The sequence below is a fragment of the Oryctolagus cuniculus genome, chromosome 5 (genome assembly GCF_051225735.1).
Source record: "Oryctolagus cuniculus isolate XC-2025 breed Fujian yellow rabbit chromosome 5, ASM5122573v1, whole genome shotgun sequence".
NCBI lineage: Eukaryota > Metazoa > Chordata > Mammalia > Lagomorpha > Leporidae > Oryctolagus > Oryctolagus cuniculus.
Genome location: NC_142871.1, coordinates 154,188,749 through 154,211,200, shown reverse-complemented (window position 1 = coordinate 154,211,200; position 22,452 = coordinate 154,188,749). Strand labels below are relative to the sequence as shown.

General features: G+C 44.3%; 6 non-coding genes across 6 annotated transcripts; 4 read left to right on the top strand and 2 right to left on the bottom strand.

Moving 5' to 3' along the window:
• The first annotated feature begins 1,373 nt into the window (after positions 1–1,373).
• Positions 1,374–1,446, top strand: TRNAR-CCG (transfer RNA arginine (anticodon CCG)). Its single transcript has one exon. It is a non-coding gene; the product is annotated as a tRNA-Arg (tRNA).
• A 4,927-nt stretch (positions 1,447–6,373) lies between these two features.
• Positions 6,374–6,445, top strand: TRNAA-AGC (transfer RNA alanine (anticodon AGC)). The gene has a single exon. It is a non-coding gene; the product is annotated as a tRNA-Ala (tRNA).
• A 4,079-nt stretch (positions 6,446–10,524) lies between these two features.
• TRNAA-CGC (transfer RNA alanine (anticodon CGC)) lies at positions 10,525–10,596 on the bottom strand. The gene has a single exon. It is a non-coding gene; the product is annotated as a tRNA-Ala (tRNA).
• Positions 10,597–13,799: 3,203 nt separating this feature from the next.
• TRNAA-UGC (transfer RNA alanine (anticodon UGC)) lies at positions 13,800–13,871 on the bottom strand. The gene has a single exon. It is a non-coding gene; the product is annotated as a tRNA-Ala (tRNA).
• A 3,478-nt stretch (positions 13,872–17,349) lies between these two features.
• On the top strand, positions 17,350–17,422 carry TRNAF-GAA (transfer RNA phenylalanine (anticodon GAA)). The gene has a single exon. It is a non-coding gene; the product is annotated as a tRNA-Phe (tRNA).
• A 3,161-nt stretch (positions 17,423–20,583) lies between these two features.
• On the top strand, positions 20,584–20,657 carry TRNAT-AGU (transfer RNA threonine (anticodon AGU)). The gene has a single exon. It is a non-coding gene; the product is annotated as a tRNA-Thr (tRNA).
• The last annotated feature ends 1,795 nt before the right edge of the window (positions 20,658–22,452 follow it).

Here is a 22,452-nt window from a genome sequence, read left to right as displayed (position 1 = left end):
CTGCCAGGATTCAGACCATAGACATATAGGGTTTCATTTTTGCCAAGTACTCTCGCCTGAATTTCTCCATGCAACCTTCCCATCGCTTCAGTTCATGTCTCTCTGCGCTGTCTTGTACTTCCTTCTTGCAACCTTTGTAGGCAAAAGAGAAGAGAGCTGAAGGAGGAATAATCTGAAAACACAAAAGAACATTCCGTAATGGAATCCTTTCTTCTGTGTACGGAACTGCCATGTAGGCATTGTTTTGGTAAGTGGACCCTAGAGTGGCTGACTGGAGAGGAAGAGGCCGACAATACACATCTTTTGGTCTGGCATTCGTGGCTGCATTCCCTGGTGTTATGGCGATCTAAAGGATTTAGAAACACTGGAATCAAACACAGCAAGCCTTGTTCTGCCAATTATTGGTTCTCTCTAAACATTCCCAGACAAAGGCAACAATGAATCATGGACTTTTTCTAAATAGCCAAGTGTCTGAGGGCATGTAGCTGAGTGGAGAAGAAGAACTTAGCAAACAAAGGGGTCTGGATTTAATTTTCTGCTTCTGTGTTCTTACTCTCATGTAACTGCTCAGCCATGACCCAGCAACTTTTTTCCTTCCTTTCATATTCTTTATCCTACTCCCCCTCATCTCCCTTCTCATCCACTTTCTCTTCCTTCTTGGAGGCTTCACTGTTTATCACATCCTAAGAAAAGGGTTGTTTCTAGCACTCATCTATTTCAACCCTAAGGGCTTTGGTATCTCTCAAGGTGAATTATGTCAGCACAGAGAATGCTGGATTGAATCAGACTACAAAGAAAGACTGCATGGAGGATCTCTCCAATGGGGACAAGCATTCTAACAACACCATGTAAATCAGCAGTGCTCTTTTGGTTCCAACCATGGTATATTACTGAGGAACTAGGAGACTATGCAGACTAATAGAAAACAGTGCCAGGTTCAGGAAGAGAAGTATTGTTTGCTATTTCCAAATAATTCAACACTTCCAAGAAATCAAAAAGATATAGAAAATGAGAAAATTTGTAGCTGGTTTACCTTAGCAAATTTGTGGATTTCTTCTCTTCCCTACCCTACTAATAAATAGGACATGGTTGGGGGACAATGTGTCACCAAAAAATAGTCCTGAATTATTCCATGGATCAATTGGGAAGGCGAGCTTAGAGCAAAGGATCTTAGGGTAAAATACTTGGAGCTTTTCACACAGGGGAAGCATTTGCTTGAAATTACAGATTTTTCTCCTTGGAGAAAATACCTTCATATCCCTGGGATGGAAAAGTTTGAAATGGATCATATCCTGATATTTCCTGTTTTTTTCCACCCGCCTCATGCTTGAGCCTTCTGGTTTGGATGTGACACTTCAGGGAACTCACCAGGTGGCCGCGTGGCCTAATGGATAAGGCGTCTGATTCCGGATCAGAAGATTGAGGGTTCGAGTCCCTCCGTGGTCGTCTACTTCTTGTTTGGAATTGTTTAAATCTACTCCAACTGGCTAGGAACAAAAGACTTGGACTTTGCCACTGGGTACCTACCAAATAAATGGTACTTGTAAAGCAAAAGTGAGTAAAGAATTGTTACTGATACTATAACAAGAAGCATCACAATTACTTTTGAACTAATTAAAGATGGGGAACACAGCAACCACTTCTTTGTATAAAGTGTTAGGAAAACCTTTGTTGCAGCTTCCTTGAAAACAAAGCCAGTTTTTCAAAATGTTATCTCAATACAAACAGTAACAAGTCATGTTAATAGTACGTACCCTCCTCATCTTTATTAAGGTCTAATCAACAAACAAAAATTGTAAATGTTTAAGGTGTATAATATGATATTTTGATATGCATTATGAAATAATTAATAATAATCAAGCTAGTTGACATATCCATTACCTCATGTAATTACCTTTTTTTTTTTTTTTTTTTTTTGGTGGTGGTGGTGGTAACATTTAAAAATCTATTCTCAGCAAATTTTAAGCATGCAATACATCAGTAGTAACTATTGTCACCAAGAACTCCATTAGAACTCCAGAAATTACCCATCTTGTCATTTGAAAGTTTATGCCCTTTGTCCAAAATCTGCTCATTTTCCCACCCCTCAAATGAAATGAACCAGACATGGAAAGACAATTTCACATGATCTCATCTGTGTGTGGAATCTAAAGAGGTCATACCCATAGGAACAGAGGATAGAATGGAGATTGCAGGGGCTAGGGATAGAACATACACGTAATACGTGAGAAAAATGGCACCCTACCACTGTGGTTTTTCTCCCCAAAGCTTATAACCCCAGTCTAATGATGACAAAAACAGCAGACAAATTCCAATAGAGGCACATCCTTGAAATAGCTGAATAGTATTCCAACTATCGTGGTCATCAAAAACAAGAGAAACTGTCACAGCCAAGAGAAGCTCAAAATATGACAATTAAGTGTGACATCCCAGAAAAGGAAGAAAAGGAAAAACATATTAGGCAACAACGAAGAAAATCCCAGTGAACTATAGATTTTAGTTAATAATAATGTATCAATCAATATTGGTTCATGAATGTACCATCCTAACATTAATTATGAGTCTATCAGTTACAAGAGAAATTTGGCTTATGCTACATGGGAATTGTATAATAGTGTTTCACATTTTCTGTAAATTTAAAACTTCAAAAATTGAACTCCACTTATAAAATAACAATTATCTTTCTTTTACATACTTTAGTAAATATTTTTTCTAGAGAATGAATGCATTTCTTTTTAAAAAAAATTTTACTTATTTATTTGAAAGGCAGAGTTAAAGAGAGGTAGAGGCAGAGACAGAGAGAGAGAGAGAGAGAGAGGTCTTCTATTCGCTGATTTAGTCCCACAATGGCACAATGGCACATTTCTTTCTTTTCTTTTCTTTTTTTTAAAGTATTTTTGTTTTTTTCTTTTTTTAACATTTATTTATTTATTTGAAAGCCTGAGACACACTGAGGGAGAGACAGAGAGAGATCTTCCATCTGCTGATTGATTGCCTTTCATTTCTTTAAAGTACTTTTGCTTTTTTAAAAAGATTTATCTGAAAAGTAAGAGTTGCAGAGATCTCCCATGTGACGGTTCAGTCGGAAGTGGTACAACCAGGACTCAAATCTGGTACCCATTTGAGATGGGGGCATCCTGGCACTGGTTTTACATGCCACACCACGACCCTAGGCCTGGTTGAACGCTTTTCTAATAGGGCTCTTGTACCTGTTAGTACCACATTTAATATGACAATGACGTATAGTGGCCTATGCCACTCGCTCTGATTTTTAGAAATAGTTCCTTACTACTTTCAGCACAGGCTAAAACAAACGGTAAATAGCTTAACCCACTGCAGCACAATCCCTATACAAACAAACAAATAAAAATTATTTATTTGAAAGGCAGAGACAGAGAGAGACAGCACTCTGGGTACTGAGGATACTATCACTCTCTTGATCCAAATTTGTAGGTATGACACTTCACTTGACCAAAGTGGAAGCTCCCAGCATCTAAACAGAGACTTGGGGATCTAGAACATTCCTTTCTTTCTCATTCCGAAAACTTACAAATCTCAATCCTATAGCAACTTTTCAGTCTCGACATTGTGCCAGTCTAGGTCAATGTTTGTTCGTCCATTTGAAAGAAGAGCACAGAAAACTGTGGGTTCAACGGTATTGCAAATCGCATCCCATCGCCAGTCAAAATAGTGTTCGTCAGGTCCCTACGGAGGCGACAGAGCAAGTAAGTAGCAAAACGCACTGCAAGTTATTTCCCGGGCTGCTCCAGGAGAAAGTTAGGTTCCGTAGCCTTTTGTGGGGGAGTTAAAAAGAAGCGTGGGTAGACGGAAAGTGTCCGCACAAGAACTGGATGTGAGCCCTAGGTTCCCAGATCAAGGGCCTGATTCACTTCCAACTGAGCTATGGAGTTCGACGGAGCAGGTGCGTAGCCGTTCCATCCAAAAGCATTCCCTCGCTGCTTAACTTTTCTTCCTCTTTTTTCCCTCTTGCATTTTAAGACCAAAAAAATGCCCAGAAATCAGTTGCGGAACTATTATCGGAACTATTCACACGCAGAGCTGCAGGTGGGTTCTGCTTCCTGGTTGCACGCTGCTCCCGGGGAAGGGGAGGGCGGGTTCTGCGCAACGTAGCCTTTCCAAGGTCTCCAAGTCCAGGGCCAACGCTCCCCAAACCCGCGGCCACAGGCCCTGGAAAACGCTCAGCCTGTTTCCTGCGACGGGAAGGGCAGCGGGCACTCTGCGCAACACGACCTCGGGCCAAGCGAGCCTTATCTTGAACACACGCTTTGAAACTCCCTAGAAAGAAGGAGCCCCTCCCTTCCCAGGCCGGTAGAGAGGGCTGCGGCTCTTGGGGTCACTTTCCGCCTCCTCTCCTGACCGCGCCCTGCGCGCTTAGGGACCCATCCCCAGCCCGTTTCCTCTCCGGTCCTCCTGGCCTGGCCCCCAGCCGCCTCCGCTCTCGAGCCAAGAGCCGGGCACCCTTGATCTCCGACCTGGGTTTTGCGCGCACGCCTCCAGGCTGGCTGAAGCTCCCAGGCATCTGCCTTTTCGGGATACGGTTCCTGGGACCTACAGATTCCGCACACCGGTCCTCTACGCTCCCCATCCACGAGCCAGAAGGTTCAAGGTTTTCTCCAGAAATTCGTATTGGGATTAGGAGTCACATTTTGGCTACTTTCCATTCTCCAGGAACGGATGAAATCTGTGGACCTGTGCGGGGCAGGTGGGTTTACGAAGACCAGATTTGCTGCGCAGTTCGTGCCCAGCGTCTCTTGTCCTTTTTTTTTTTTTTTTCCTCGCTGCGCGAATAGCTGCCGCACGTCCCAAGCCGGCGTTGCAGGCAGTGACCAGCAAGCGCGTGCAAAGACCGCGGAGGCGCACGCAATAACTATGGGCGCCACTTGGCACAGAGAGCTAGAACTTACTGTCTTTCCTAACCGAAAGTCTACATGCTTTTAGAAAAAGTCCCCGCTTCCCCCGCCCCGTGGCCCCTGGTGACCGCCGTGCCCCTTGCCCCTGTGAGCCGACGTTAGCAACTTCAGATAGGCGGCATCACGCAGCCCTGGGTCTGCCACGCTGGCTTATTTCACTTGGCAGGTTGTTGCCAGTGGGGGCGTTTCCTTCGTTTTAAAGGCTGAGTAGCATTCCATTATACTAATACAATGCGTTTTCTTTGTCCATTCATCTGCGACTGGACAATTGAGTTGTGTTCTTATTTTTTTTTTATCGCGAATTATGATATAACGAATGTGGCAGTACGCTTTGAGTGCAGGATCCTTTTGAGATCCTGATTGCAATTCTTTTGAATATATAGCCAGAGGTGAGATTGCTGGCTCATATGGTAATTCTGTTTTCAGTATTTTCAGGAACCTCCAAACTGTTTTCCACAGTGGCTGCACCATTTCACATTCTCACTACATTTTGTACAGTTTCCAATTCCGCCACAGGCTCACTAACACTATTTCTTTTTTTAAATAAAACCATGCTAATAGATGTGAGCTGGTATCTCATTGTGGTTTTGATTTGCGTTTCCCTAATAACCTATTTGTATATCTTCTTTGAAGAAATGCCTACTCATGTCCTCTATCCATTTTTAGATTGGGTTATTTGTTTTGCTATTGGGTTGCCTTTTATATATATATATATATATATATGTTATTAGATCAACAGTTTGCAGATGTTTTGTCCCATTCTGTTCGTTGCCTTTTCACTCTGTTGATTGCTTCCTTTGCTGTGCGGAAGCTTTTTAGTTTGATGTAGCCCCACTTGCCTATCTTTGCCTCTGTAGTTAGTCTTTTTGGTGTCATATCCAAGAGATTATTGCTTAGACCAAGGTCTAGAAGATTTTTCCCTTGTTTTCTTTAGTGTTTTACGTCTTAAACTATTTTTTGTGTGTGTGTGTATTAATATCTTTTCTCAGCTTCCCACCTGGATCTATGACGATGCTTCAAAAAGTTTGTGAAACAGTGAATTAAAGGACGATACACGTTTTCCAGGAACTCTGGAAGCCGCGGGGTTGCTAGTTACTCCGCAGCACGCACAAGGCTTTACTGTGCTCCCAGGCACCACCTTTTGTGCGTGTTTGACAGCGTCGGGGGCAGAGAAGGACGCTTTAGGAAGGGAGAATCAGGAGGATTCCGTACGAGGACCTCTCCCACCTTGGACTGGAACTGAAGATAGTTGGCTAAAAACAGCCCTTGAAGAAGAGCTGGCTGGGAAACCCAGGGGTCTTTCGGTCCAGAATGCATTGCTTGTTAAAGAGCGGTTTCAGAAATGGAGGTTAAAACGATCAATCTGTTGAAATTCAGGACTTTAGAGAATGACGTAAATTGCAAACATGGAGTATCAGAAGAGCGCACCCATCAGTATCGTTGGGGGTGTAGCTCAGTGGTAGAGCGCGTGCTTAGCATGCACGAGGCCCTGGGTTCGATCCCCAGCACCTCCAGACCTCCTCGTGAACTTGGCTCATCCCGAGCTCATGGGCTATTCAATGTTTTGCTGTGTTTGTGTTCCTACTCCTGGAGTCGGTGAACTATTTGGAAACCTACTCAAGCTAAGGACTTTGCCGCTTCTTGGGGCTTGCAGCACAACTGCTTGCACCTAATTATTTCCTGCAACAAGCGTGCTGGCCAAAGGAGACTCTTGCTGCCATTTCCCGTGATTATTAAGAAGCAGGGAAGAAAAAGACGGAACAAGAGGAACTTTATCAAGTCCCAGCTGTGCTGTGTCAGTCGACAGGTGCATACTCAGCAGGAAATTCCCCTTCTCATTTTCCTTTCCGGGTTCGTCCCTGCTCTGCCCCCCACACTCAGATCCTTGGTTGGGCAAAAGGTCAGTTCAGTTGCACTCATGGAGCCTGTTATCCCAGCTCTCTCTTGAGGAAAGAGGGTTTAGGAAGCTGCCCAAGGGAGAGACGCCTCTGGTGAAAGAGGCTTCCCACTTCCACAGCTGGAAGAGCAGCTGGGTGCTCTCCAAGCCACCCCAATTCAGCAATAAAATAATGTACACGTAGGTGAGGATGGACAGCCAACCTTTCACCTCCTCCTCTTCCAATATCTTCTCTGTATGTCCCTTCACCTCCACTGCCTCATACCTCCCTACTCACCATCCTACTCCTAGCTAACGTCCCAAGTGGCTCGTTCATGCTCATTCACGCCGTGGCCAGCAGCTCCACTTTGTAGGTTAGCACTCTCAGAACTGGCTGACCATCATTTAGGGGAGGCTTTCCAATGATATATATGGATCCTCATCCCTCCCCTAGTCGGGGGTTCTCGGTTCACTCAGGAGCTGTAAAGTGGAAATTATTGCCAGTCTAGAAAAACAATCAGAGACAGATTCTACAAAGAATAGTAATGGTCGCTTGGGTATAACAAAACACACAATGGGAATGCATGTCACCATAAACCGTGGGCATACTCAAAGAGGTTGGGGAAGGGCAAATCTTTAAAAGTAAAACTGTGGAGCATTAATCTGACGTTCTGAAAAAAGTAATCCTTGGGCACAAGGATTAATCACCATAATGACCTTAGTCTCAGGTTGAGCAGAAAACTGCTGGGCAGATGTTCTGGTAGAAGTAGTTTTTGTATGATGCTGTTGTAGACACTGGGTAAGGTTGTGATTCGGACAGGGTCTTTGTGACAGTTACTGTCAGGCAATCATGAGTAAGAACCTTTCTTTCATAATCTCCTAGATTTATCTATCTACTTATTTGTTGGGGCTGACACAAGCGATTCCATTTTGATTCTGACACTGACAATTTTCTCATTCCTTTCACACTGGTATACAAATAAAGTCAAAAATTTCAGGAACCACTGCATTCCAGTCTAAAACCCTTTAAGTCCGTATTGGAGGGCTGCTTCAGTCTTACTCTATTATTCTTTTTGGTGCTTTTTCATCTCTAAGCAAAGGCAGTTGCTTGGTTATTCAAAGGATGGGAGGTAACTAGAGCTGGAAGAAACTGAGAGATTGATATATAATGTATTCTGATATCCAGGAGGATACAGATTATGCTCAGATAAGAAAATATTAGAGTGGAAATTAAAAGAGAAGACACAATGCTTTAGGATTATCCCCTAAAGTTCATTATGTGCATGTATTTGGACACCCTGGATTTTGGCAACAAGGGGGAGCATCTATTCTTTGCTCCTCTGTGATGGCGGAGGTTTGAACCTGCCCAAGAGCAAACAGTAGTAATGAGGAAGTTGCCAAAAAAGTTTGATTTGCTTTGCTTTGTTGTTCTTGTTCAGCTGCAGAAATGCTTTCTTGGCATTTTTGAAATGGATCTCAGGGACAGAACCGCAACGTCCACAAGACAAAGTCACCGCCATGTTTCCCAGTCTTGATGACTGCAGAGTTTGCTAGAGCAGTGATTGGGCAGTATATACTTACATGTTTTCCTTGTGACGCTTTCTCTTTCCAACTAGATCTTGTGCCCTCCTACCAGCTTTTCTCACTGGGCTGATGCTAGAAGCTGTGGGTGTGCAGCAAGCTCAGTGTGATGGCACGGGAAAGCCATGTCATGGCAGAGGGAACCAGAGAAGGAGAAATGCTTCCAGAATGCCAAACTAAAGCCAACTGAAGCTTTGCGGTCTTAGTGTTTAGTTATTCCCTCTTCCCGAAGAAAGGTATCCAAACTACGGATTCCCTCAGGGATTACAATAGCCAGAATTCCATTGCTTTACAGAAACTCCTTATTTCTTGGGACCTTTGACAGCTGCCTGAAAGATTCCCTGAGTGTATGAGGGTTTTATGCCAAAAAGAAAAGGATGCCCTAAAAATCTGTGGCAAAAAAGGGACAAAGTTCCAAGCTAGTTTTCCCTGCTTTGCTGTGAAGATCAAAGTGAAAGAAAGTTCATTCTCTTGTTCTTTGCTCAAAGATAATTTAGACAACAGCATGACCACAATATATACCTGAGGATAACCCGGAGGCAGCCTTGGTATGCTTTGGGGCTTACTTGATTAAAGTGTCTGCCCTGGGTCTGTGTCCCAGAGGAAAATGAGTTTGTGATCAACCCCTGCCTCCTCTCCAGGTTCTCGAGGAAGTAGTAGGGTGCTTTTAGTGTGTTTAAACAAAATAAATCTGATTCATCATTAAACCCACATTTTGAAATCACCCTGTTCTAATAAAAAAAGGTACCATGCAAAGGCTTTGGCAAAGAAGAAATGGAGCTGATTGTGGTACATCTTTTCAACACATGACTTGTACAGAAAACGGAGTGCAGAGCAATGATAAATGAGACATATTGTTTTTACAGGCTCCTTAGTATTTTTTTTAAATACAAGTAACTTACAAATCTATTAATATCTCCCTCCAAACACCTTTGGTCACAGCTGCCTTTGGGACCTCTGTTGTGGTGTATTATTAATGTATTTAAAGATGGAAGAACAGGGGCTGGCATTGTGGTGCCCCCAACCCATATGGTCACCTGTCCTAATCCTGGTGGCCCAAGTGCTTGGGTCCCTGCCACCCACGTGGGAGACCCTGATAAAGCTCTTGGCCCAGCCCAGGCCACTGTGGCCATTTTTGGAGTGAACCAGTGGACAGAAGGAGGGAAGATCGCTCTCTCTCTCGCTCTCTCTCTCTCTCTCCTGTCTCCCCTTCTTCTTTGTAACTGCCTTTCAAATAAATAAGTAAACCAAAATCTCCCAAACCAATGTCTAGGTAAGCAATTTGAGCATACGGCTTGCCAATAGTGAGATTTAACTTCAGCTAGACGTTTTGGGTTGGAGGATAGTAGGGCGTTGATGAGTGTCTTCCATCACTTATTTTGTGCACATTGCCAGTGGATATATATTTACTACGAGGGTACTTCAACAAAAGTTCTGGAACTTCTTCCCCTGAACATTTAAAGGACCCTCTCCCACGGAATAGAAACAACTCTTGCCAAAACCTGAGATCTTCCCTTTGAAATCTGCTGTAGATGGTTGGCTGTAAGCTGGCGCGAATGACAGCTAGCTCTCCTCCGTCTTCCAAATTGTGTTTTCAGCGTTGGCGTGGCCGCGGCTTGGCTCAGTGCCTTGTTAGGTTGGGCCAACCTAACGTCCCACCCACCCCGAAGAACCTGCGACCCGACGCCGCGCACCTGCAGAGCCTCCAGCTGGCGTCGCTCCCCGGAGGCGCCGGCGGGCGCGGTGGGGCAGCGGGGGAAGGGAGGCGTAAGGAAGCCGCAGCCAAATTTTCCCGCTCCCCGACCTCAGGCGTCCCGTGCTCCCGGAACTGAGGAGTTGCAAGGCAAATCGTCGTGAAGCTGTTTGTCTTTATTTTTTTCCCCGTATTTCCGTCCTTTATCTGCTCGACCGTTTAGTGATTCTACTAAATCGAACCCAGAATGAAAAGGTCGTTAATTTGGCTGCAGCGTTGGGGCTTTCAGCTGGAAGCAATCGTCACTGTGATTGCATTTCTTTTTTGTAGTTATTTCCTTCTGTGGAAGCCCACGTCTAGAGCAGCACTAAAGCTCAGGGAGCTGAAATGATTGATTCCTAGACTATCTAAAGAATTAAGGTGCAAACAGGAAAAAACCTGAGTGGAGGAGCCGGGGGTTGAACCCGGGACCTCGTACATGCGAAGCACGCGCTCTACCACTGAGCTACACCCCCTCACACTGCAAGCTCTTGGAGGAACTTCTATAAACTAACTTTTGTTTTTTCAGGCGGTTTCCTCTTTCTGCCGGCTGGAGAAAGTCCTCCGAGTTTAGCCCCGCCCGTTAGGAAATGGATTCTGGATGCGGAACGCGTGCTGTCTGGCGGATTCACCGCCAAACTCACTGCCGGTTTCCGACTCGAGGAGTCCCCCACTCCCATTGGCCTTCTCCAAGCTCCCTCGCACCAGCCCGCGCGGCAGGGACTTGGCTCCCCGGGGAAAAGCACAGGTCGTAACAGCCCTGGAATGGAGCGCTCCCAGCCCAAAGGCAGCCGCGGGCCGCCGCGGGGTCGCGTGCTCGGCGGCCGCGCCTTCCAGTCCTCCGCCCGCGCCTCCCGTCTGGGATTGCCTGCAGGCTGGTTGTGCGCCCGCATCTCGAGGCGTCCTAGGAGGATCGTGTACCCAACAGGTTCAGAAACAAACCAGCAAGCAGAACACCCTGGAAGCCCCACTGGCGTTGTTCTAGGCGGCGGGAAGGAACAGGGCCACAGCACAGCCCACTCGCGGGGGAACCGTCTGTGCACACGCAGGGCTCTGGGGGTCTTCCGAGCGTGTCATCCACGAGTTCGGAAATGCGAGCAAGCCCAGGAAGGCCCGAGGCAGAGCGGGTGGACGGGGCAGGTCCGCGAGGGCCGGCCGCTCTCCCCGGCTTTCTCGCAGCGTTGCGTGAGTGGTCGGTGACCTCCACGGTGTAAGCCTCGGGTCTTACCCTGCTGCTTTATCCCGACCTTCCGCGTGGCACGGACGGAAGCACACGAGGACGCCAGCGAGGTTTTCACTGACTGCCTTAGGACACGCACAGTGTTTACTGGGGAGGGTGGGGAAGGCTAAGAGCCCGCACTCTGCAACGTTCACTTGAGAAGCTGGCTTCAGAAGAGTGTGCTAAACAAGGCAGAGCCCGTTTTGACGAAAACTGGGGACCTTTCGAATCATGGGATGGGATTCCCGACTTGAGTCTACACTCGGTGTAGGGCTCTTCCAAGCGCGCCTTGGCTGTGGCCTCTTGGCCTTTTCTGCCCATCTGTTCTCTTTCCCATCATTCAGCGAACTGTGAAATGAAACCCAAGGAGTCTGCACTCACTCTCGTGTTCCTTTGCTTCGACTTGTGCTGAGGGGTAATGTTGGTAGATCTCAGCAGCTTGGAATGGAACTAGGTCAGTTCAAAAGCAGTGTATGGGTGATGGATTTCCTCTGGACGTGAGCAGGGAAACCAGTTATTAAAGGGAATTTTAAAATGGGAAACTTAAATGTGTTCTTGAAATACAGTATCGATGGAGAAAAAAGAATGGAGTTCAAGATGACCTAGAGTCTCCTTCATGCTTAGACCATGTGAATGTTCTACGTAGCCAGCCTGAAATCTACAGTTGGTGATCATCCTGATTTCTGGGTATTCTAGTTGGTAGGACAAAGTCTACTGCATTTAGCTTCACTATTTTGGAAAATCCTAGATAGGATTTCTCCGTGCACCCCCCCCCCCCACCATGAGAATGCTAACTCTTCCCACTCCTGTTAGTTCATGCCAAGGTCTACCCACAAATAGATTACCAGAGTGTCAGATCCATTCCTCCAACAGGCAGAGTGTCAGGTTGGAACATGTTCTGTCTTCAATGATTTTCCACTTTCCTTCACGTCTGCCCCAAAAGTGTTAGCAAGACACAAAAGAGAGTGCGGAAACAATTTCGATTATTTTACCTATCCACAACTGCATATCAAACTACTCAAGATCAAGTCATTGAAAAACATCAACAATCAACCACATTCACTTTATTTGCTTGTAATTCCCTGAGTCAAAAACATGGGCATGACCCAGCTGGGCACCTCTTCTGTTCCCCAGACGTTTGCTGGGATTGTTCTCAGCGCTGCACAAAGCTCACAGCTGAGTTGGATTCAAAGGTCCTGGATGATTTCAATCACGTGCCTGGTGTATCAGTGCTGTTTTGTGTGGTTTTCTTCTAGCCTTTCTCTTTCTGTGGTCCAACTTGAGTTTCCTCAGAGCATGGCGACCACACAGTATTCTGACTTCTTACATTGTGGCTTCCAAAATGGGTATTCCCAGAGAAGCAAAAGTAGAAAATGCAAATATCTTTGGCCATTTGTGAAAAGAAACAGCATCAATTTTCTGGACCCTTTTAGAAGACCTTCTACTATTTCCACAACCTGGATTAGAAAAGGAATTAGAGGGGCGGGCACTGTGGCTCACTTGGTTACGGGCACCGGGTTCTAGTCCCGGTTGCTCCTCTTCCAGTCCAGCTCTCTGCTGTGGCCCGGCAAGAAGTGGAGGATGGCCCAAGTGCTTGGGCGCCTGCACCCGTGTGGGAGACATACCTGGCTCCTGGCTTTGGATCAGCGTAGCTCCAGCCGTAGCGGCCATTTGGAGGGTGAACCAACGGAAGGAAGACCTTTCTCTCTCTCTCTCTCCCTCACTGTCTAACTCTGTCAAATTAAAAAAAAAAAAAAAAAAAGGAATTAGAAAAAAAAAAGTAACCATGCAGGAACATTAAACCTTCAATCTTCAATGTTTTTGGTTGACTGTTGAGTTACTCATCAGGTCACATAACTAACTCATGCCCAATGCTCCTACTGCCATACAAAAAGTGAAATCATACAGTGGATCAGGAACTTTCTCTTCCTTACTTTAAAGATATCACTTACTCAAGAGCCTAATCACAATTGGATCAAGATTCAGTAATAACCTTCTGAAACCCCTATTACTTAAAAGTAAAAAACCACAAAATGAAAAAACTTGGTTCAGGTAGCAATGTGACTCCCATCTAAGTTCCTACTAATAGTGACTGGGCTTGAGATGGGGATTCCCAAACTAGGACCCAAATTCAGCAATGAAGTTTGGGTAGATGGCTATAGAAAATGCCAGCAAAGGAGGAGAGTCAGAAAGGTGGTGTAATTAAATGCTTGATTTGCCAAGGAACAGTACGTGCTTGCTCCAAGGAGGGAGAGAAACTTTTCAAAAATGGAAGTTTCTTTTTGGAGTACAAACTTGGATTGTTTCCTGTCTTTTGTTACAATGATTTTATCCTACAGGTTTTAATGCTTTCATATTCAAGGAGAAGATTGAGTACAGACAGGATAATAGGAGAGTTGATTTTACGTAGGTATGTGCGAGATAAAGTGAGTTATTGGAAGTGGAAAAGTGAAACAATCATGGAGGTGCTGGGGATTGAACCCAGGGCCTCATACATGCAAAGCATGCGCTCTACCACTGAGCTACACCCCCACCTTGAAAATTATGTTTGTTTTTTGGATAATATATTAGAAAGCATGTGATGTTCATTTTCTGTATTTTCTTTGTACAGTTATTAAGGGCAAAAGTAAGATTAGTTGAAAGCCTATTCATTAATTCTTCTATTTCTATTGAATCCATCTGTGTTGTTTTGGTTTCTGTTTGTGGTTGTGCTCTTGGAGTCATTGGATTCCAGACCAAATTGCCTTTCTCAACAGCAATCTACAAGTTAAATCCAAGATAGCTACACCTGAAAACACAGGTATACTGATGTCCTATGTGCAAAATGGAGACCAGAGTCTCATTTCCAATGGAGTTGTATCCCTCAATTTCACATTTTGAGAAATATCTTCACATTGGCAAGACTGAGACAGAGAGAGAGAGAGAGAGAGAGAGAGAGAGAGAGAGAGAGAGAGAATGAAACTGTTTTAATGAGTCAACCTCCTCCCCAGGCCTCCCTGCCTCTTCATCCCAGGAAACCAATGATTTGCTTCCTGTCTCTACAGATTACTCACATTTTCTAGAGTTTTATATGAATGCAATGATAAATATTACTTTTTGGTCTCGCTTCTTTCATTCATCATAATTATTTTGAGATTCACCCATATTGCATGTGTCAATAATTTATTTCATTTTATGCTGAATTGTATTCCATGGTATGGATCTAACTACCCCAAAATTTGTTTATCTATTCACCTGGTAGATGGCTTGTCTCTCATTTATTGGCTATTACAAATAATTCTGATATGAGCATTTATGTGCAAGTCTTTGTATGGACATATTGTTCCTTTTCTCTTGGGTAAATACTTTGACTGGATATTAGGATTGGTATATAATTAACTTTTTAAACAAGTGTCAAACTGTTTTCAAAGTTATACTACTTTGCATTACCACAAGCAGTACATGAAAGTTTTATTTCCTCTGCATTTTTCCAAAGAGTTGGTGTAGTTAGTCTTCTTACATTTTAGACACTCCAATAGTTGTTCAGTGGTATATTGTTATGATTTTAATTTGTATTTCCTTAATGACTAATGAACATCTTTTCATATGCTTACTTGCCATTCTCATATCTTTGATGAAATTTCCGTTCAAATATTTTGCCTATTTTAAAGTGAGTTTCCATATTATTGACTTTCAAAAGTATCTTATATATTCTATATGCAAATCCTTTACCAGCTACTCATGCTTTATGAAGATTGTCTCCCAGTCTGTGACTTGACTTTTTATTCTCTTAACTATATTTTGCAGAGCAAAAACTAAAAAAAAAAAATTTTTTTTAGACAAGGTCCAAGTTATCACATTTTATGTTCTCCAAAATCTTTTCTTAACCCAGGGTCACAAAGACGTTTTCTTCTAAAAGTTGTATAGTTCTGTGTTTTATACTTAGATCTATGATCCAATTTTGGTAGACACTTTAAGCTGTATAGTACACACTTTTAAAAAAAATGAACACTGACTTTAAATGATATTACTTCATATATAAAGTTTAGGAACTTGTATCCTCTTCCAGAGTTTGTGCTATTTTCAAACGTTTAACTTCTCCATGTGCTGTACATTGTGTCTTTGTGTTTTAAGCAATAATCTTAAACAGATTAAATTAATGGTCCGAACCCCACACTCCACCTCACTGTATTTATTATATCATTATCATTTCCTGTGCTTTTCATTTCATTCTGTGGATCCACACTTCTTTATGTAGAATCAGGCTGAATTTTTTTCTTTAGTGTTTAAAGATGTTGCTCTTTTGAATTCTCAATTATTTACAACAATTTAGAGTGGAATGATGGGAAAAGACCTTTTTCTACTTTTAATGGCAGCAAAACAGCCAAGTTTTTTAAAATGAAATCTTTCTGTATTTTTTAATCTCATATTATCTTTTTTCTTCTATTTATTTATTCTATTTCTCCATTTCTCTTGGAAAAAATTATAAATTGATCACTGATTTTTTTTTTTTTTTTGTCATTCAAACACATAGTGGACATTTAGACACATCTGTCTCATTTAGACAAATGTAATATGGTGGGGGAGAAGTGGGAGATGAATCTTACAATAATTCATGAGTTTCCTAACTTCTGAAAATTAAAAAAAAAGCTTTTCCGTTGTATAAATAAATATTTTCAAGGGAAATTCACTTCCCAAACTTTCCTTATCTCTAGAAAAAATTAATAAATTATTCTATAAATTCTTATAAATGGAGTTGCTTTGCTGATTTGGCCCTAGGAACTATTAAAAATTTAAATAAAAATAAGAAAACATAAGACTTCTCTGGAGAAAAAGGGAATTTAATGTCTAAGACTTTATAGTGCTATAACTGTTATAGCTAAGATTTTAATCTAATCAAGGCATCCAGTATCCTGATTAATAAAAATGTATTTTGACTCTTGAAAAAATATTCTCTTTCCCAAATTCAGATCATAAATTCTAAAAAATAAATATTTTCATATGCTTTTGCCTTAAAACTACCTTAGAGTTTCTCAGTCAGCTGCTGATCCACTATAAATATTTGTTCCAGTTTTTTTTAAAAAAGAGGGACACTGCAAATAATTAACTATAGTATTGTGCTCCACACTTTAATTAGCTCAAAAACAATTGTGACTGTGTTCCGTGACAAATTTCACAATGTAGAAAACAAAACTCTCTCAACTTAAGAGTCTTACCCACCCTACATGCATTACATACAAGTGATCTGGTATTGGTATAATTGTGTTTCAGCTGCCGTGCACCCTTCTCAGGGAGGGCTGGGACTGTCCTGGAGCGGATACCTTGTCACTGGGTCTGCAGTTCAGCAATCTTTCCTTTGCTGTGGACATTGGGCAGGGTCCAGCATCTCCGTGGGCGGCCGTCATTGGGTTTTTGAGAACCAGAGAGGCGGGTCAGTCACTGACCGGCAACATGGCTCTCAGGAGTGCTGCACGGTGGCGGCGTGCAGACCTAAAATGATCGCCGTCTCCTTCGCCTTCGGGATCCTCCTCTGTTCTTTAGCCACCAGCAGCCGCCCTCCGTGCTGTCCACACCTTTTCTCGGCTCAGGTAAGTGTGGTCCAGCGTCGCCCCACGTGTGCTCCACTGACCTCCGCACCACGCAGGACAAAAGCTGATGGCAGAGGATAAGAGAGGAGACTTCCTGCTCAAAATTACCATGGCAGCAAGAACCTGACGCCGCGTGGACAGAATCAACCTGGGTTTCCGCTTCTCAGCAGCTCCGAAGACGATGGAAGACGAAAAACCTAAAGAAAAGTGCGGAGCCCCCAGCCTTTTCCCTTCAGCTGCCGTCACGTTCCGAACTCCTGTCATCCTCCCTTCTGCCTCCCTCGGCCGGGGTGGGATTTAACCAGCACACGTGACGAACAGTAGATTTCAAATCGCTACAGGTGATAGATGCATTGTACAATTAATAACACTTGGGAAATCCGACTTGCTAAGCGGAAAACAAATGTTCGAAAAGAAGAACAACAAAACTGCCTTATCAAGGAGCCGAAATAGCTCAGTTGGGAGAGCGTTAGACTGAAGATCTAAAGGTCCCTGGTTCGATCCCGGGTTTCGGCATAAGTTTCCATTTTTTTCCACAACTGCACACGGGTAGCTTCAGCACAGTGTTTATAATTCAGAAATTAGCAGTGTCCGCGTAATTTAATGGAGTTGACCGCTAAAAGCTATTCTCATTGCTTGGAGGAGATGTGTATGGGCTTCTTTTTTTTTTTTTTCAATAAAGTGTTACAGAGTCTCTCAAGACATTGAAAAGGTGGAATTACCTGGGAGTCACTGCGGTGTGAGGTGTCCACCGCAGCGGTGCAAAGGGCAAGAGCACCAGATGCCTTTCCAGTCACACCTACGCCTGTCCTCAACGGCAGCCAACACAATACGTGAATGCATGAATTCAGACTGAGGCAGGGACACTAAATTGTGAAGTTCTTATAATCTCACGTGCTACTCTTCATTCACTGTTTTCCTCTCTTAAAATGTAAAATCCTGTGCTCATTTCCATAGCGTACACGCCCATACTGGAGTGCTGCATGCGATCTGCCCCGCCGCTGTGCAAGGAAGACCACGAACGGGGTAACTCTTCTAGCCACATGCATGCATTTTTCTCCTACTAATAAAAAGAACGTTTTCAGCTTGCAGGCAATGGTTTATCAACCTGGGGTAGAGGATTCCATTGCAAATACCCCAGAACTTTTGGAGCAAGCACGATTTCAGCAGCCCCTTCCAAGTCTTAAACTGAATTGCAAACAAAGCGGGATCTTCAATCTCTGTGCCTCAAACTGTAGCTACAGAGCTCACTCACTGAGGTACGGATCAGCCAAGCTAGGGCACACACATTTCACTACTTCAGCTGGTAGTTCTTGTCCCCGCCAGTCACTCTCCTCTACATTCTCCCTGTGGCAGAGAAAATTCCATTGTTTAAAAGGAGCTGATATAATCGCTCTCAAGAATGCACGATGAAAAATCCAGAAACATCACATCTGTCTTCTAAGACAAGCAATTCCAAATAAGGCTAAGATAAGCATCAGCTCACCTGTAAGCTGACAGAGGGGAATAGAAATTCTGTAGACAATCTGAGGAAGCATCCGAGTCATAATGGCCAAGAAGCTCCGGGTCCAAGAGCCGCAAGCTCATTCTTTGTTTTTGGAAAGCACTCATGAATGAGCACTTAGTCTCCCAGTCCTTCTTGCTCCTCCTCACTCCTTGCTATACCTGCGTTCCAGGGACCCTCTTCTCCACCAGACTCAGGTAGCAAACTGCTGGGTGTACATTTCAGTGAGATCGCCCCTTAAGCATCTTTGTCATACACAAACCCAGTGTGTCACCTCTTTTTCTAGCCCCAGCCAAAATTCCCAAAGCACAGCATATGCCCAAGAACCAAACAGCAAGCAGCAAATTCTACTCTTCTTGTCTTTACTGGCACCTGAGAGCCACCACCATCCTCAGAGGCCAAGTTGCCACCACCTGGCAGCCCTCCTGGATACATTTCTCTCTCCTCCCCTTCCAATCAACAGGTTTCCAATCTTACGGCTGTAAACATTGCGGCTGTCCAGCCACTTTCCTCTTCATCCTTAAGCTAATCTGGAATTCATCCCCAGGTGCACGCACTGTAAGGGCCTGCCCCTTAGGATAGCAGCCTCCCTTAGGTTGTCTTTGTACTTATGCTAGGACATAGTAGGTGGTGGCTACATAATCACTGATAACTGATGCTCAAACGCACTGATCTTGTTTTTGTTCACGCAACATGTGCTCCCACCACAAGGGCCTGATCAGGACAACCAAACTTTGCTGTGGTTCTTTCAAAGCCTTGGAAACCAGCAACTGTTCTACGGAGAAGAAACAAACGTTAACAACTGTGCCACACGAGCACCCTTCAAAGTGCTCAACCCATCTCTACACGATGGGATGGCCACAAAGATGCTTTGAAACCCAGGGATGTGCTGGGAGAAGGAAGTCGGATGGGAGAGGGGAGATTCAAATGCTTTAACCAACTTCTCTTAGGGGTAAAGGGTTTTTGCTCTCCACTGAGCTAACGGGAGTGGATGTCAGAATCACTTTAAACGATAGATTCCTGCTCTTCCCACCTTACCCATGTCTGTAATCCATTCTGGCGCGTGTGCTGGACCCAGGAAGCTGTAGTTTCTATAAAGCTCTCAAGTCATTCCCCATTACTGACAGCTGATCTACAGCAGGAAGCAGTTTCCCTCTTCCTTGGAACCCTGCTCTGGCTGAATCTGGTCTATGAGCTGTATCACTTTGTTAATCTATTACAAAATGTGTTTAGTACGTTACCTAAATTTGTCATATAGTTAATTTTTTTTTTTTTTTCAGTAACACCCCCAGCACCGTCTGTGAGTTCATGGGCTGGGCAGGGAGCTGACTCGTGTTATATAAGAGCTGCGGAGTTGGAATTTGTCAATTCCGTCTTCGGGAATTTACGGAGAAAGTAAGGCAGAAGATACGCTGAGCCAGGGTTGCCTGGCGAATTAAAACAAAACAAAACAACAAAAAAAGAGAAAAGTCTTTAAAATGCGTGACTGGGTCGCCTAAAGACCACGCGCGTCTGCTTCGAGGCTCAGCGGCGGCGATTTGGGCACCTGCACGAAGATTCTGACAGAACGCTGGCTCCGTTCTCCGGTAGCGGCTCAACCGTTGCTCACCCTCTTTCTGCCTCCCTCTTCGCCTCCGGATCCACCTCGGCCGAGGCGGCGCTCCGGGTCCTCGCCCCTGGAGCTCCGCCCCCTTCCCGCCGCGGCGGCGCGGCTGAGCGGCTGCGCGGCTCGGGAGCCGGGGGCCGGCAGGGGGCGCTGTGCGGCGGCGCGGGAGCCCCTCGGGAGACGCAGCGGACGACCCGGATGTCGCTCTCGGCGTCTGGGGTGGTTCGGGGTTTGAGGCTTATCCCTGCCCCTAGAGAACATCCGTTCAGAATATTGCTGCCCAGTGGTTTCCCCAGGGAGTCTGTTCGCAGCCCCTTCCGCTTGGGTTCTGCCTGTGGCTTGAGCCGCCCAGAGCGGCGTGGCGGCTCCGGGGCCCACGCAGGGAGATTGCAAAGAATGGCGCTCGGTGGAAGCGGTGACAGGGTCTGGGCGACTCCGGGTCCGGCGAAAGGCCGAGGGAGAAGAACAGGCCAAGAAAAGAACAATGAGTTTACTCCGGAAGGATAGTCAGAATTACAGCAGGAATGCAAAAGTACTAATAAGAAGAAATTAAAAGTAAGGTGCGTGGGCCCCGTGGCTTAGTTGGTTAAAGCGCCTGTCTAGTAAACAGGAGATCCTGGGTTCGAATCCCAGCGGGGCCTTAGGAGTGTAACACTCTGGTCGTGGTGGGGGAGCGCCAAGTTCTGGGCTGTGGTCTCTTTTCTGCCACTGCCTCCCCACTCAGCCAAAAATCTTGAATATACGCGAGTTTGGAATATATACACAAGGCGAAGCCATCCTGTTGCCTTAGTTTTGGAAATTGAACTTCTATTGGCTTTTCCTGTTACATCAAGGATTCCAGTCTTGATTTCATGTAAAGAGTTAAGAACCATGAACGATGTGGAACAAGTCATCGAAATTCAAAGCTGGAATATAGTCTGCAGGCATGGGTTTCAGTACCACACCTGCCAGTGCCCTTGGACTGGAGTTCACCTCTAGGTGTGTGGAGAGATTGAAGGTGGGGGCTCTTGGGTGTCTTTAATCGGGGTCTATGAGTGCATCCTCAGAATGCAGATTTAATGTTCGTGGGGGCTGGCTACATAATGTATGGATCTGCTGCCTCTCTTTGTGCCTGTCATGAAAATTTTTAATTTGCTGTTTAATGTCATTCTAATTAAGAAAAAATAAAATTGGACATTATCAGCATGAAGTTTGTATTGCACAACATAAAGTTTGTAGGGCATCGCCGCAGTTGTATGTCTACAGAGAAGTGAGAAGCAAAAAGCGCCACCTGTGTATTGGGCCTGTTTCCTTTGTTCAAGTGCCCTGCTTCCTGTTCCATGGAGTAGTGATTCCAAAGCTCAACTACAAAAATATAATCATGGAATTTCAAGATGGCAAACTCAGATTGTAGATTGCCGAGATCACTAGCCTTTGATGATGACTAATATTTGTACAAAAACCTGATTTTGAACGAGCAATTTTAGATCTTCTAACCTTGGATCTTAGATCTTCTAACTTTAGATCCTAGTCTAAGGCCTTTCTAGTTGAACTCTTTCAGCTTGTAAAATCATTCTTTTCATTTTTTTCTTTCAGTATTTCAGTTGTTTTCAACTTTTGGTTTTAGAGTTTCCGATTTCCTGTGTTCCTAACTGCCCAATATACTTGCCCATGCAGAAAGACTTGGAGTCTGCTGTTTTCCGTGTGTGCTGATTGGATCCAAGAGACAGAAGAGGCGCTAGGGATCCAAAGAAGACCTTTCTGCTCTTTCAGATCCTGTCGGTTGACTCACAGGCAACTCAGAGGATTAAGGAAGCTGAAGAAACAATTTCTTGGAGTTCCCCATTTTTCTCTTCTTTTAGTTTTGATGCTTTTTATAATGTTCAAAGACGATGAAAAATGGAGCCCAGTGATGCTATGACTTTGCTGAAAGAACACAAGATATGTGAACATCATGAGATCAAGCACTTACCACAATATTCCCATTTTACATGATGGTAACTGTCAGAAAAATTAAAAATGACATTTCTCCTGTCGACAGAATTTGTCTCAAAAATATTTATTCATTCATTTATTTATTTTCATTTATTTAAAAGTCAGAGAGAGAAGACAGAGAGATCTTCCATTTGCATGGCCCCAACAGCCAGGACTGGGGCAGGCTGAGCCAGGAGCCAGGAACTCCATCCTGGTCTCTCACGTAGATGGCAGGGAACCAACTGTTTGAGTCATTATCTGGGCCTCCCAGAGAACACATTATCAGGAAGTAGTAGAGTTATGACTGGACTCCAGGCACTCTGATATGGGATATGGACACAGCATGTGGTGTCTTAACCACTGTACCAAATGCCTTCTCCACAGCAGAATTTATTCACAATTTTTTTTAAATAGAAATAAGACTGTGATCAAGTGCATTTCCAATTGGCTCATCTTTTACCCACGTAAGGAAACCATTTACTA